The sequence below is a fragment of the Macaca thibetana genome, chromosome 6, assembly GCF_024542745.1.
Source record: "Macaca thibetana thibetana isolate TM-01 chromosome 6, ASM2454274v1, whole genome shotgun sequence".
Lineage (NCBI taxonomy): Eukaryota > Metazoa > Chordata > Mammalia > Primates > Cercopithecidae > Macaca > Macaca thibetana.
The window spans coordinates 103,797,307-103,812,467 of NC_065583.1; the positions used below are offsets into that span (position 1 = coordinate 103,797,307).

The 15,161-nt window shown below is 34.2% G+C and overlaps 1 protein-coding gene across 1 annotated transcript in view; it reads left to right on the forward strand.

The window, feature by feature from the left end:
* The window catches only part of TBCA (tubulin folding cofactor A), an 85,612-nt gene that overhangs the window by 52,635 nt on the left and 17,816 nt on the right, over positions 1 to 15,161 (forward strand). The gene's annotated exons all lie outside the window — the stretch shown is intronic.

Below are 15,161 nucleotides of genomic sequence, written 5' to 3' on the forward strand. Positions count from 1 at the left end.
TGAACTGCAGATTAAAATTTTGAAAACATTTACAACTATTTCAAAATATTAATGAACTCTTAGAATAACATGGGCACTTACATTCTCCCACACACATTATAAGAAGTTACTTTTTCTAATCATAAATCATATTCTCTAGTTTCTGAATGTCATGTGTCTTTTGGAAGTATTTAAGATATTCAGTATCTATTACTACATTGTCGTTAGAGTATTTCCTTATTACCATAGCATATAAAATAAATGAGTGATTTAAGTTGCACAGGCCACAGTGACTAAAGGACCTTGCAGTGCCTGGAAAATAACAGTGGACTACTTGTATTTTTTTTAAGGCCACTCTCAATTTTCCAGGAATTATAGTTTGGGAGAACAAGTAGTCCAGTAGGTTAAATCAGATGGTTGGGAATTTCAAAGTTCAGTTTCTCACAGCATTAAAGCTAGCTATTTAGTCTGTTTTACCATAATAAAAATGCTACCCATCCCCCACATGATCTGGTCTATTTCAGATGTTTAGATTAGTGGATATTTGTTAATAAATGTTTAGAGATCTATAAGTGACAAGTTTTATGTACTAATTTGTTCATAAACTCAAGTTTCTTCAAGGCCCCAGTTTTTATTATAGGTGATTATTTAGTTAACGTTTTCTAATGAAGCTATCTTACTTTAAAATTACCTTTTTAAAAAAATTGTAATACTTTATAAGATTTGTAGCTTAAGGAACATTGGACATTTATTACCATTCAGTTAGTATATCTAAGTTAAAAAATAAACTTCCAGTAGGAAAAGTTGAATTGGATTTAAAAAAAAAAAACCCATTTCAGATGAGTTCATGTCCTTCATAGGAACATGGATGAAGCTGGAAACTATCATTCTCAGCAAACTATCACAAGGACGGAAAACCAAACACCGCGTGTTCTCAATCATAGGTGGGAATTGAACAATGAGAACACCTGCACGCAGGATGGGGGAACATCACACACCGGGGCGTGTTGTGGGGTGCGGGGATGGGGGAGGGATAGCATTAGGAGATATGCCTAATGTAAATGGCAAGTTAATGGGTGCAGCACACCAACATGGCACATGCATACATACGTAACAAACCTGCATGTTGTGCACATGTACCCTAGAACTTAAAGTATAATAATAATAAAGAAAATTTAAAAAAAAGAAAATAAAAAAAACCATTTCATCAATTATTATAATGTTACTATATAATTTTTCAAACTAAATATTTTTCTTGATAATACACAAGATGGTATAGCTAGTTACTTTCTACTAAAATGTGAATTCAGTTGTAACCAAATTAGAATTTTTTAAAATTAGAATTAAAGAAATTTAAATTAGAATATTACAGGACAGTTACAATGTTCCTTGTTTTATTTAATATTATACTAACAGAGATATATGCTAGTATTGGTTTTGCTATTGTTAATGCTGCATTAAGATGTAAACACTAATTTTATTTAAATTGATAATATATTTTTTATAAATTGGAAATTTTGAATAGAATAGTTTATATTTAATGTTTTATAGAAATATACCTTAGAAATTTAGAAATAGAAATGTATCAGTCACTAAAGTCAGAATTTTGCATATTACTTTTTCATCATTTTGGATTCCAGGTTGATGGAATCTGGTTCACTAGCTCTTAGTAAGCATGTTGAAAAAGTGTTCTGTGCTTGAATTAGTTTAAGAAGGGTTGAGTTAAGCAAAGTAATACGTTTATTTACTGTAAGATAACTCAAAAGCTGTCATTATGTGAAACCTTTAAGAGGGGAAGAGTATACGGTATTTCCAAAGCTTTATTTGTTCATAAAAACGTTTTTACTTTTGTTTACTTTTGCCATATCTATTAACATTTATTTGAAGAGCATTCCTTTTTCCTCTGTAAAAGAAAGCAATTGTTACCACATTTGAAAAATAGCAGTTTGGTTATATTTACATGATCGATTGATTATAGGACAGATTTTCCCCTTATACATAATACAAGTTAGAGTCAGCCTGCTGTAATTACAGCTCCTGTGTCTTTCTTTAATCCCAAATGTTACAGTTATTACTCGGGGTTTTTAGGTTGACCACAGAAAGGAATGTTTGTCACAGATACATGTTTATGTATAATCATGATAGTCTATCCATAGTCAGGATCCTGAAAGATGCTACCAAGTAATTCATCAGAAATAGTTCAGGAAGACTGTAGAACAACAGCTTGCAAAAAGTTGTGATGTTCTTCAAATGCCATAAAGGACATAATTTATATATTTTTTTCTGTTTTTGTGAAATAAAGTTAGAGATTTTTCGTGTTTTTACATGCTAAAACAGTACTGTTCTCCTGTTTAAGCCTCCAGTTGTGAAAATGCAACATTTTAAAACAGTGTTTACTGATAAATTCAGGAAGTCACGCTGTAAAATGACTATTTTACTCGGAGTAAACAGGTAAAGAATGAGGGGTGAAATATTTGATACAGAATAGACTTTTTTTAAACTACAGGCTACAAATAAGGTGACTTAGACAAGAAAGATTTGGAGGGCTTCAGAATCTTTCCTAGCTGTTAAAATTGTGTCAAGTACAGCTCTTGTGTCAAGTACCATTACCAAATTTTATTTAAAACTAATTAAGCAGTTAAGGACTTACAACGTAGTTTTTTAAACTCCAAATTGCGATGTGGTAAAGTACAAATTAAATATACTTTGAAAATGGACGCTTTAACATATACCAAATCACTGTATATGTATACCATCAGATAAGATTATTGTGTGAAAGTTATTTGCAACTCTTGCATTTTTCTGAATGAAAATTATTAATAATGATTATTTTGTCATTCTCTTGTACAAAAGGACTTAAAACTTCAATATCAGTGATATGAAAATAGAAATCTTCATACATGCTGCTTCTTGAACCATTTTGACTTAATGAACAAAATCTTCAATACACTGAGTAAACACATTACGTATCATGCTAATAATCCAAAAGCCATGAGTTCTCCGAAACCAACTAAGAAATCCCAGATTCTGCTCCCAAATTTTCTTATCAGTAATTTCAAGAATAACGTGAGTTGGTGGGTCACCAAGAATAATTGCTGTAGAAAATATCATTAAATTGGGTTTATTTTATAATTTGATAAAATTCGGATATCCTGACTAATGCTAACTTTTATTATCTGTGAGAAGCTAGAGTCATTTCCATCCAATATTTTCTTCACCCATTTAAAATAGTATGATAAGCAATATTAGTTTGAAATAACCAAATAGCCCATCATCTGTCTGTTTTAGACAGACAACTATTTATTTCACAGAATATGACAGAATAGAATGATAATGTTGGATATTCCTCTCCTAATACTCTAGTTTGCCAGTGTCCTCTTTCAGATGCTACCTTTAAATCTCTTTTGGATCTAAGTTATATATAACAATTTTGGAAGTAAATTATGAATAATAAAAGTACTGATGCAGTTCATCCAAGGAGTACCACTTATGTACCATGTTTTAGGTTCTCCGCTTCTTTTAACTCATCTAAGATAGACTTGGCTTTTTTATTTTTTTGTTTTTTTGAGTCTCACTCTCTCACCCAGGCTGGAGTGCAGTGGCGTGATCTCAGCTCACTGCAACCTCGGCCTTTGGGGTTCAAGTGATTCTCCTACCTCAGCCTCCCAAGTAGGTGGGATTACAGGGGCCAACCACCACGCCTGGCTAATTTTTATATTTTTATTAGAGACGGGGTTTCACCATGTTGGCCAGGCTGGTCTTGAACTCCTGACCTCAGGTGATCAACCCATCTCGGCCTCCCAAAGTGCTGGGATTACAGGTGTGAGCCCCTGCGCCCGGCCGACTTGGCTTTTTGAAAAGTATAATAACTGCATCATACTCCTGACTTAAATTGAGCTTGCAGACAACTTAGCTATTTTCCCCATGATGTTCACAAGGCAGCCCTACTTTATCTAGTACTTGTATAGTCTGACTTAAAAACAAAACAGAATCCCTCACATGCAGAACTTTACCCCATCCATCCGTGTTTCCTTCTGTCTTTCTCAGACTTAGCCAAACCAGTTGCAATGAGAGGTTTCCAATGAATGGTATCACAAAGGTTGTGAGATGAGATGGTATCACAAAGGTTGTGAGATGAGAGTGTGATTACTATGTTGACAGCTCAAGTTGGGAAGGGTATCATTTTAGAGAGAGATGATGATGAGCTCAGTTTTCAGCCTGCTTCAGTTGCTAGTGGGGATGTCTAAATAGAGATGTTATAAAGGAAGTTAGAGATATGGGTCCAGACAGAGGATAAAAAGTCAAACGTACAGAGAGATTTGTGATTTTAGGTGATAATTAAAACTGTCAGAGTGTTTTGTATGGAGATGAAGAAGCTGTGGGAGGTGCTATTGCTTTCTCATATAAACTCAAGCAGAAGCTATTCACAGTGTCTTTAGCCCTTTCAGTAGTATGCACTTTTTAATCTCACTGACATCTCAGAACCTTTGAGGGACCTTTTAAGGGACAGTTTAGAGGATTCATGAAATAATGAGTTTTATATTTGTGTTTTTTGAATTTTCATTCTAAGATTTATTCATTTATTAATCCTTGAGAGTCATAGTATTGAAAAAAGCGATATTGAAATATCTAACTTATTTTTAAAAATTAATTAAAGCACATATTCTGCTTCAGCAATTAATAAAACTTGAACCATCTCCAGTTTAGTGGATTAATTAATGGGTACTGGGAAACTATAAGGTAACAAATACCATGAAATTAAACATTCATTTTCTTTCATTTAGAATACAAGAAATTGAGAACATGTTGCTTCCAGTGGTGGGAACTGAGTGGCTGGGGGCAGGGTGTGTAGGTGGTGGGTTGCCTTTTCACAGTGTATTCTTTTGTGCTATTCAAATGTTGAACCATGGAATGATTTTACCTTGGGAACAGATCAAAGAAATTTGAATTTTGAAAATTGCTTCATTTACTTTAAACATGAGATTGTAATTTTATGTAGAAAATATTGACACTTGAAGTTAGAAGTCATGATTTCACATCCTGTTTTCATCCTTTCCTGGACAGCTGGCCTTTCACTTCTTTGAATTGCAGGCTCTCATTTGAAAATGAGGCTGATGATAGTTGCCCTCCCTACCACGCAGGATAATTATGAGTTATTTCTTTCAGCAAACAGATCTGTGAGGCATATATTCTTCTAGGTGTGATATGAGACATATTTCCACTCCTTGGGGGATTTATTTTTAAGTGTGGAAGTAGACAAAATTTCAACCTATTGTGATGATGCAGATAAATATGCTATGAAGATACATAGACATAGGATCCACAGTGTCAGCTTGGGAGAGTGGAAGGATTGATGTTAGAGTGGTCCTCCTGGAAGACAAGCACATTTATTTGAGTTAAGTTTTGAAGAATGAATTGGTTGGGAGAGGATGAGGAGAGGAGACATTCCATTCAGAACAAGCAACATCTCCAGCCCCATCTCATTTTATGTGTTTCTGGGTAGCACACTTTTGTTTTATTTTAAGTTTTGTTAGGAGAGGATACTGTAGCAGGTTCTTCCTTAGTTTTGCTGCCTGTCAAAATTTTGACTATAATTATCAAAAAGTTTGGAAACAGTGGAAAATCTCACTTAGGACTTTATAATGACCACAAGGATTAGTGGAAAATGACTAAAACTCATTGAAATCGAACTACGTACATTTTACTGTATAGACCATTAACACTATACATCAGCTTCTGATGTCAACCGTAGTTCTTCCATACTAAGGAACTAGTGAGAATTCTTAATTAATGCAGTTGACTTGCATTTTTCCAATTGAGTAGACTTTTTTCTTCCTGCATCCAAGTAGTAAGTGGATACACTTTTCCTGGTGCCGTGTTGTTTCCTTTGAAGCACAGTGAAACTTCTTACCGCCTATGATGGTCTATAGACTTAGTATCTAGCTACTTAATTCCCACTCTCCATTAAGTTGCAGTTTATAGGCCTTGATATTTTACTATTTAACACCCAATATCTGTAAGTTACAGAAATACTTTGAAAATGTGGTGTAGATAGATGGTAATATTATTTATTCTGGATATTATCCTCTAGTAGCCACCATGATTATTAAAAACAAAGTGGTCTTGGTTTGTTTTTTGTGTTTTTGAGACAGTGTTTCACTCTTGTTGCCCAGGCTGGAGTGCAATGGTGTGATCTTGGCTCATTGCAACCTCCACCTCCTGGGTTCAAGTGATTCTTCTGCCTCAGCCTCCCGAGTAGCTGGGATTACAGGCATGCACCACCACTCCTGGCTCATTTTGTAGTTTTTAGTAGAGACAGGGTTTCTCCATGTTGGTCAGGTTGGTCTGGAACTCCCAACCTCAGGTGATCCGCGGGCCTCGGCCTCCCAAAGTGCTGGGATTACAGGCGTGAGCCATTGCCCCTGGCCTTTTTTTTTTTTTTTTTTCCTTTTGAGACAGAGTTTTGCTGTTAGGCAGGCTGGTGTGTAATGGCACGATCTTAGCTCACTGCAATCTCCGCCTTTTGGGTTCAAGCAATTCTCCTGCCCCAGCCTCCTGAGTAACTGGGATTACAGGTGTGCACCACCGTGCCTGGCTAATTCTTTTATATTTTTAGTAGAGATGGAGTTTTACCATGTTGGTCAGGGTAGTCTTGAACTCCTGACCTCAGGTGATCCACTCGCCTCGGCCTCCCAAAGTGCTGGGATTACAGACGTGAGCCACCACGCCCCACCAAAAGCAAAAACAGGTTTACACTATTTTAGTGTTAAGTGTGAAATATAGACTTTCACACAAAATTTATACGGAACATTTTTTAATATAGTGGAAAACATAAAACTGGGGATTGTATAGGTAATTTAATCTTTCTTCATGTTTATTTGTAGATAGGGAAAAAATAAGAGATACTTCAATTTCTAAATGATTTGTTTAGAAAGAGTTAGTCCAAAGTAGGAGAGCATTATTTCTGTACTTACAGAACAATCTTCTGCTGTTAGTGACTATCATTTTAGATGTTTTAACTTCAGGTAACAGAAAACAAAACTGTATGCAGCTTAGACTATAAGGATATTTATTATCTCCTGCAATAAGAAAACTAGAAGCAGTATACCTTGACGGTTGGTTGATTTAGTAATTCAGTACCATCATCAAAGACTGCAGTTCTCTGACTAGATTGACCTGTCTTTTTAGGCAGGATTTCCTCATGATTCTAAGGTGTCTGACACAAGTGGCAGGTGTCACACAGAGGTGACGATGTCCAGGTAAGAAAATGAATTATATCCCATTTATGAGCAATGACAACCTTCTCAGAACCTCCATCAGATGTCTCTTATGTAGCTTTGGTCAGAATTGTATCATTTGCACATGCCTAAACTATCATTTGGAAAAGGAGGTAAAATCATTGTGATTGGTTTCTTCCTTTGAAGGGCATGACTTCTTGGCTGATCATAAGCAAAACTGGATTCTGTTGTCAAGTAAGAAGTGGAGGAATGGTTGCTGGGTAGGCAACTAACAATGCCTGCTGTAATTTGAACACATTTAGACTTTTATGTTCAAATGTTTAAGAATTACTTAAATTAGTAGCTAAGAATATGGAGTTTAACAGTTCTTTGGCACTTAACGAATGTGAGAACTTGGACAAGGTACTGAAGCTCCGTTTATTTTGATTTAGTAGTTACTAAAATGGGAATAATACTAGTACCTGTTTGGTTTGTTTTGAGGACTTAAATGACATATGTGGCATTTAGCATGCCTTGGCACAGTGCTTGGTTCATAGTAAGTGGTCAGTATGTGTTAGCTGCTCTTATCACCATATTTAATTTTTATTTATATCAAGTGAATCAAGCTTTTGCTTAAATTCATTACATTTTATATTTCATGAGATACCAATATCATAACTGTCTGTTCTTAAATTATAACTGTTGAACTTCACCAAACGGCAAAGAAGTTTTAGGAGAGCAGATTTGTTGATGCCCATTGGAAATGCTAAAACCTCAGATGTCATTCATCCAACCTAACTTCTTTCATCAGTGTTGTTATCAATTTTTAGCTTAATTTCATGAGGAGTATCATTTTTTGATCAGCTTCCTGAAATACAGTAACTTAGATTTTATTCATTTCTGAAATATTGATGTCTTCATTAACTTCTGTTTTTATTGAAAGACTCTTTTAAAAACATTATGGAGAGGCATAATTAACAAGAGAATGTAAAATAGAGATAATACTACTTAAATAGGGTCATAAGTATTAAATGCAATAAAGTACCTACAGGTCTGTTCATATGAGGCCCTCAATTTAAGTTTCTTCTTTTCCATAATCCCTCACACAACACAAATCTTAAATAAACTCTTCATTTCTTCAAGAGAGAGGAGAGTTTGTTATCAGCTGTTATCAGTAGAGAAGAACTGTATATAACAGGGAAAAGGAAATTATACTAGAGGTTTCAAACGGGGGATTTAATACAAGGAATTGATGACACAGGTGTTGGTCTCAGTTGATCAGGAGTCATCTTACCCACTTTTTACAGCATGTTTTTTCTTAAACCAAATGTTATTAACTGCTTGTTATGTTCTAGGCACTGTGGGAACTATCCTGCCTAAGGAAGACTTTTTATAAATCCAGGTTAAATGGATTCTCTTTTTCACTAATTGCTTCATATTACAACCGTAACCATTTGTTGCATGTGTGCTTTTGTGGGTGTGCATGTGTGTTTGTCAGGGGAATGAGGTTCCCGAAGTTGCTAATTGTTTTCATCTTTATAATTGACAGAAAAACATGACTTCTTTTTTATATCATTAATATCTTCTACCTTATTACTCATTGTCTCTGTTCGTAAGAATCTGTTCCATCCTTCTTAAAGATGTTTCTATAAGAGCTCACACTAAGATCCTCATTTAGACTGATTGTTTTCCAGGCCTATAGCACAGTGTTAACCTTGGGATATATTTTTCCTTTGTTAGGGATTGTGTTGACAACGACTTCCTGGTTTCATGACTTCTTTTCTGGATTTTCATCTTCAATTTGTTGGAGTACATTAAGTAAATTTCTCAGAAAGGTGACATAGTAGATCAACTTTTTGCATTTTTATGTAACTAAAAATAGATCCCTTGGCCTATAACTTCTTTCATCAGTTACTTACATAGCTTATTGCCCCTTTCGAATCTTAACTCATGTGTCCTCTTCTCAAAGAGACAATCCTATTTTAAATTGCAAACCCCGTGTATTACCAGTCCTCCTTCATGACTTTTTCTCCATAGCACTTTTCACAATCTAACATGTTATATATTTTGCTTATTTAATTTTCTTTATTTCCCGACTAAAAAGTGCCATAGGGCAGGGATTTTTGTAGTTCATTGCTGTATCCTTGGTACATAAAATCATACCTGGCACATAGTAGCCCTTCAATAAATAATTGTTAAGTCAGTTAATGGATTTTCTTCTCCACCTTTTATTATAGTTATAAATCCAGGTTATAAATCATTTTCTCTCAAAACTTTCAAGGGATTGCACTGTCTTCTTCTGATATCTAGTGTTATTAATAAGAAGTATAAGTCAATCTGATCCTTTTACAGAGGACCTGTTCTGTTTTTGAAAGCTTTAATTTTTATGGAGTTCTGGAAATTATTTTTTTGTTTGTTTGTTTGTTTGAGATGGAGGCTCACTCTGTTGCCCAGGCTGGAATGCAGTGGCACGATCTTGGCTCACTGCAACCTCCACCTCCCGGGTTCAGGTGGTTCTTCTGGCTCAGCCTCCCAAGTAGCTGGGGTTATAGGCACCTGCCACCACATTGACTAATTTTTGTATTTTTAGTAGAGATGGGTTTCACCATGTTGGGCAGGCTGATCTCGAACTCCTGACCTCCAGTGATCCTCCCACCTTGACCTCCCAGAGTGCTGGGATTACAGGCATGAGCCACTGGAAATTCTTAATGTACATAGATTTTTTTTTTTTTTTTTATGGATTCTGTGTGCTTCTAAAATGAAGCCCTTTCAGTTAAGTTTGCTTTTCTTTTCCAGCTTTGGGAACTTTTATTCTTAAAAAAAAAAAAAAAAAAAAAAAAAAATCTTTACATGCTTTGTTTCTGTTCTGTCTGTAACTCCTGTGAGTTATATAATGAACCTATCAGATTTATCTTATTTTCCCGTGGTGTTTCATTTCTCTCTTTTTAATTTTACTTTGCTGTGGTGTAACCTTTAATATGCTTATTAATGTTTAAATAGTTAAATCTGGCATATTTTCTTTGACTAAAATAAAAAATCAAATAGTAGGCTAAAAATAGGAGTAGATTGATTTAATATTTGCATTTTGTCATTCACTAATAACTAATGACAAAGTTTGACTTATTACATTATTAGAAAAAGTAATTGTTAAGAAAAAGTCACTGGTTGACTGGAAAAGGAGCTAATTTCACATATATACTATGTATTTAAAATATTTTTTTAGGAAGACAATATTTCATGTCTATAAAATTTATAGGTAGGGATGTTCATCAGGTATTATTTATAATATGGGAATGGCTTAAATATCCAATAGGATAATACTTCAATATGCTGTCATCTCAGTACTATGAAATACTTCACAATCACCAACAGCTATAGTTTCAAAGAACATTTAATGACATTGGAAGTGATTATTATCCAAATTACTGTTATTTATTAGTATTATTATGTATTTTTTGAGACAATCTTGCTCTTATTCAGGCTGGAATGCAGTGACACAATTATAGCTTACTGCATCCTTGACTCCCTAAGCTCCAGGGATCCTCCCACCTCAGACTCCTAAGTAGCTGGAACTACAGAGGCATGCCACCACGCCTGGCTAATTTAAGAAATTTTTTTGTAGAGACAGAATCTTGCCATGTTGCCCAGGTTGGTGTCAGACTCCTGGCCTCAAGTGGTCCTTCTGCCTCACCTCCCAAAGTGTTGGGATTACAGGTGTGAGCCACTGTACCTGACCCAAATTATTTTTTTGTATATCTAAATATAAATTTTCACACACACATGTTGAGAGAAAAAGACTGCTGGACAATACTCAAAATGTTAATACCAGGTCCATAATCTTTTACTTTGAAAACCCTTTGGCCCATATGTGTTTGTGAATTCCAAATTTTTCAAATTTTATAAAAGTAATATATATTTCCATAATAGCATCAATAGAAGTGCTCTATAATCATACACATTAATATTTCTGCAGTGCAACAGGACTATTCACTTTAAATGGTACACATAAATTCTATAAATCATTTTACTTCATTTGAGGTTACACTTTGCTGCTAAATGATTTTGTGTCAAACAATAAACAATGTTCTTTTTTTAAAACCTCTTTGGGTTTCAAAATTATGTGTATTTTGAATCTGTAGTGATTATGAGTGATTTTTAAATATTGTTTTTATAATTTTTTATAAATATGTACATATGTACATTTCAGAAAAATATCTTAGTACAAATTTTAAAATACATACTTCAGTTTTTGTATTAAATCTTAGCCTTTTCCACAAACGAGAAGAGCTAAATGCACCAGAAGATACTAATTCCTTGATTCAACAAATATTTATCCAGTAAATACTAGAGAGAAAGCTAATACTATTTTAATAAGCATAAAGATGCTCAACCTTATTAGCGAAATATTTCAAACCATAATAGAAGTACTATTTCACACTCTTCTGATTGTCAGAAATTTAATAATTCTGACAATCCCAGTTCACCAGGATGCCAAGAAGTAGGAAATTTCATACACTACAGGTTGACTATCAACTGATAAAACTGCTTTGGAAAGCAATTTGATGATACTTAGTGAAGCAGAAGTTGTATATATACTCTATAAAACCTCTTTAGCATCATCTTACTTGTCATCAGTACATTGATTTGTACTATTTAAGAGTTGAACTTTTACTATTTCTCATACCACATCTTTCCCTAGCCTTTATTCCCTATAATTTTACATGCTCGTGTTACTACTGGGTTCTCACAACTGAGTGATTTTTTTTTTTTTTCTTTTTCAGGGCAACACATGCTATTCAATAACTTGTTTCCTGGACCTTTTCACAAAAATACTACTTTTTAAGCAAAAACGTAACATATATTTTTTGGTATTCCAATAACCATGGAAATACGTAGCACCTTTAGTTATCCCATGTGATAGGTAGTTAAGTAACTCTTCAGTGTTGCTGGAGCCATTGTTGCTGTTTTCCATAGACAAGAACAATGAAGTAGGATGACTTGGATTACCAATCAGAATTATCTGTGAGCTGAGCATTCTTCTATTGTATACTTCTTCAAAAGTTACCATGTTGTTTTTATTGCTCAGTTTTTGTGAATCACTCTTTTTCTGCTTCAGAATTGTTTTATAAATATAATTTCTATCTTTAAATTGAAAATGTTAAAAGACAATAGTGAGATTTCTAGACTCAACTTTTTATTCATTCAACCAACATTGAGTGCCTACTATGTAGGAAGATCAATTATACAATATGAATATAACCTAATCCTCTCTTCAAGAAACTTAAGACCTAGCAAGGCTTCAGTGTAGTGTGTTAATGCTAATATAATTAAGTAGGTGTTGGATAGAATTAAGTGGAAGTCTTTCAAGTCAGGGGTCAGCAACCCTTTTTTGTAAAGGACCAGATACTGTATTTTAGGTTTTGTGGGCCGTATGATTCTTCTATCACAACTACTCTTCTCTGCTCTTATTGCATGAAAACAGCCATACATGATACATAAATGAATGAGTATATCTGTGTTCCAATAAAACTTTATTTATGGATATTAAATTTGAATTCTGTATTTTTATATGACAAATCTTTTTTAAAAATTTTAGCTATTCAAAAATGTAAAAACTGTTCGTAGCTCTTAGACTATACAAAAACAGATGACAGACCAGATTTGGCTCCCTGGCCATAGTTTGCCTACCCCTGTTTAAGTCTTTGAATTATAAGATGGTATGGAATGGGCTTCTCTTTAATAGCCTATCCAATTCCAGCTACTTTCATTACTAGGGGAATTTGGTCACATACCAGGTTTAGAAGTATTGAAAGTCTCATTGCTAATCCAGTAGTTTCTGAATATCCTTGATATTCTGAATAATAATCATGATTATATAATGATAATAAAACAACAATAGTAATAATGTTGCATTGATAATATGCACACAGGTCCCAAACTCAAAGGTATGCAAGACCAAGCGTAATGCCTGACTGTTAAGGAAACAGGGAGTTATATGAATTGGGGCAAAGGAATAGCACGTAACCCATCTGTAGGAGACAACAGCCACCACTTAGCTCCAGCTAGTAGTGGGAATGCAGCCCCCATGTTTCCTGATGAAAACATCCAAGAGAAGCCAGAAATTCAGATGTATGTGTCAAATCTCGCAGCTTTTTAATGTGGCAACATATTTTTTTAAACAAATACTTTTCTTTTTAACATTGTGAGTCAAATAAAATCATGTTTAGGTTTCATTTAAGCAGGCTGGCAACTTGCCATCTCTGTGCTAACAAGTTTCCTTTACTATTCAAAGGGAACTTTTTGAGAAATATCTTTTGTTATATACATTAATTATTTTATTTTAAAATTTTGTATCTCAAAGGATATTTTAATATTGAAAATTATTGTTAAAATAATTTTAAATTATAAATCAACTGCAGATTTCTGCATCTGACATTCACATGTTTCAGCTGTCATGCTTGAATGTATCAGTACTTGCAGCTTTCCCCTGAAGCTTTTGTGGTCACAGCTTTTTTTTCCTTTTTGCCAACAGCTTTATTGAGATATAATTCACATACCATACAATTAACCCATTTTAAGTCTACAGTTTATTGGCTTGTAGTATATTCACAGAGTTGTGCAACTATCACCACAATCATTTTTAGAACATGTTTCTTACCCCCGAAAGAAACCTTAAACCGTTTAGCTATCACCTTTCCAATTCCCCTGTTGTCCCCAGTCCTAAACAACCACTAATCTATTTTACATTTCTATAGATTTGTGTGTTCTGGATATGTCCTATAATAAAATCAGACAATATATAGCCTTTTATGTCAGGCTTCTTTTTTACTTAGCATGTTTTCAGGGTTCACCCATGTTGTGGCTTCAATCAGTACTTTTTTATTTTATTGCGCAATATTCCATTTTATGGATATACCACATTTTCCATTGGTTATTGGACTTCCACATTTTGCCTATCATGCATAATGTTGCTGTAAACATTCACAGACATGTTTTCTGTGGGCATGTATTTTCATTTTTCTAGGGTATATACCTAGAAATGGAATTGTCAGGACATGGTTACTCTGTTTAACTTTTTGAGGAATAGTCAAACTTTTCTAAAGCTACTATACCAGTTTTGATTGCCGTCAGCAATGTTTGATGGTTCCAATTTCTCTACATCCTTGCCATCTTGCCAACAGCCAGATGGAGAAAGCTATTTTTAATGCATATGAGTTATGAAAGCTTTTCTTCTGCTCTTTAGATACTGTGTATATATGAATGTTAATATTTTCTTAGACTATAGTTTTCTTTTATATTAAAACTTTAAACAACCAGAATTGGGGAAGATGGGGCTATTATGGTTAATTTAATTTGGATCATCTCTGGGATAATCAGTAGAACTTTGTATTGCAGTATTTCTTATTGTTGAAACTTTTCCTGATGTACTTTTTAAAAAATACTTTTTCTTACTTTAGGAAGTAAATACTAGTTTGTTTCTACCACTTGTCTGTGAGAGAACTGCATCTAAATTATCTATCTCAGCTCCTTGCACAAGGAAAGTCTGGCATAAAATTAAAGGCACAATAAATACTTGTTAAATGATTTTGTTGTTAAAAAATAATCCAGTCTTTCTTTGTTTTGGATTTGACATGCAATCTACTGAATTTTCCCCGGCCAGTAAACTGAGCTTTTACCATTGTGCTGTTTCAGATACATGTATAAAGGTTTGGAAGACATATTTAAAAAAAAAAAAAAAAGACAATTATATTAGTATTGTTGGTATATACTAATTTTGAATATTGCTTTCACATTGTAATTATACTGAAGTTGGTTTTTAATTTAAAAATTAAGAATTTCATGCTTTGGGCTGGGCACGGTGACTCACACCTGTAATCCCAGCACTTTGGGAGGCCGACGCTGGTGGATCATGAGGTCAGGAGATCGAGACCATCCTGGCTAACACAGTGAAACCCCGTCTCTACT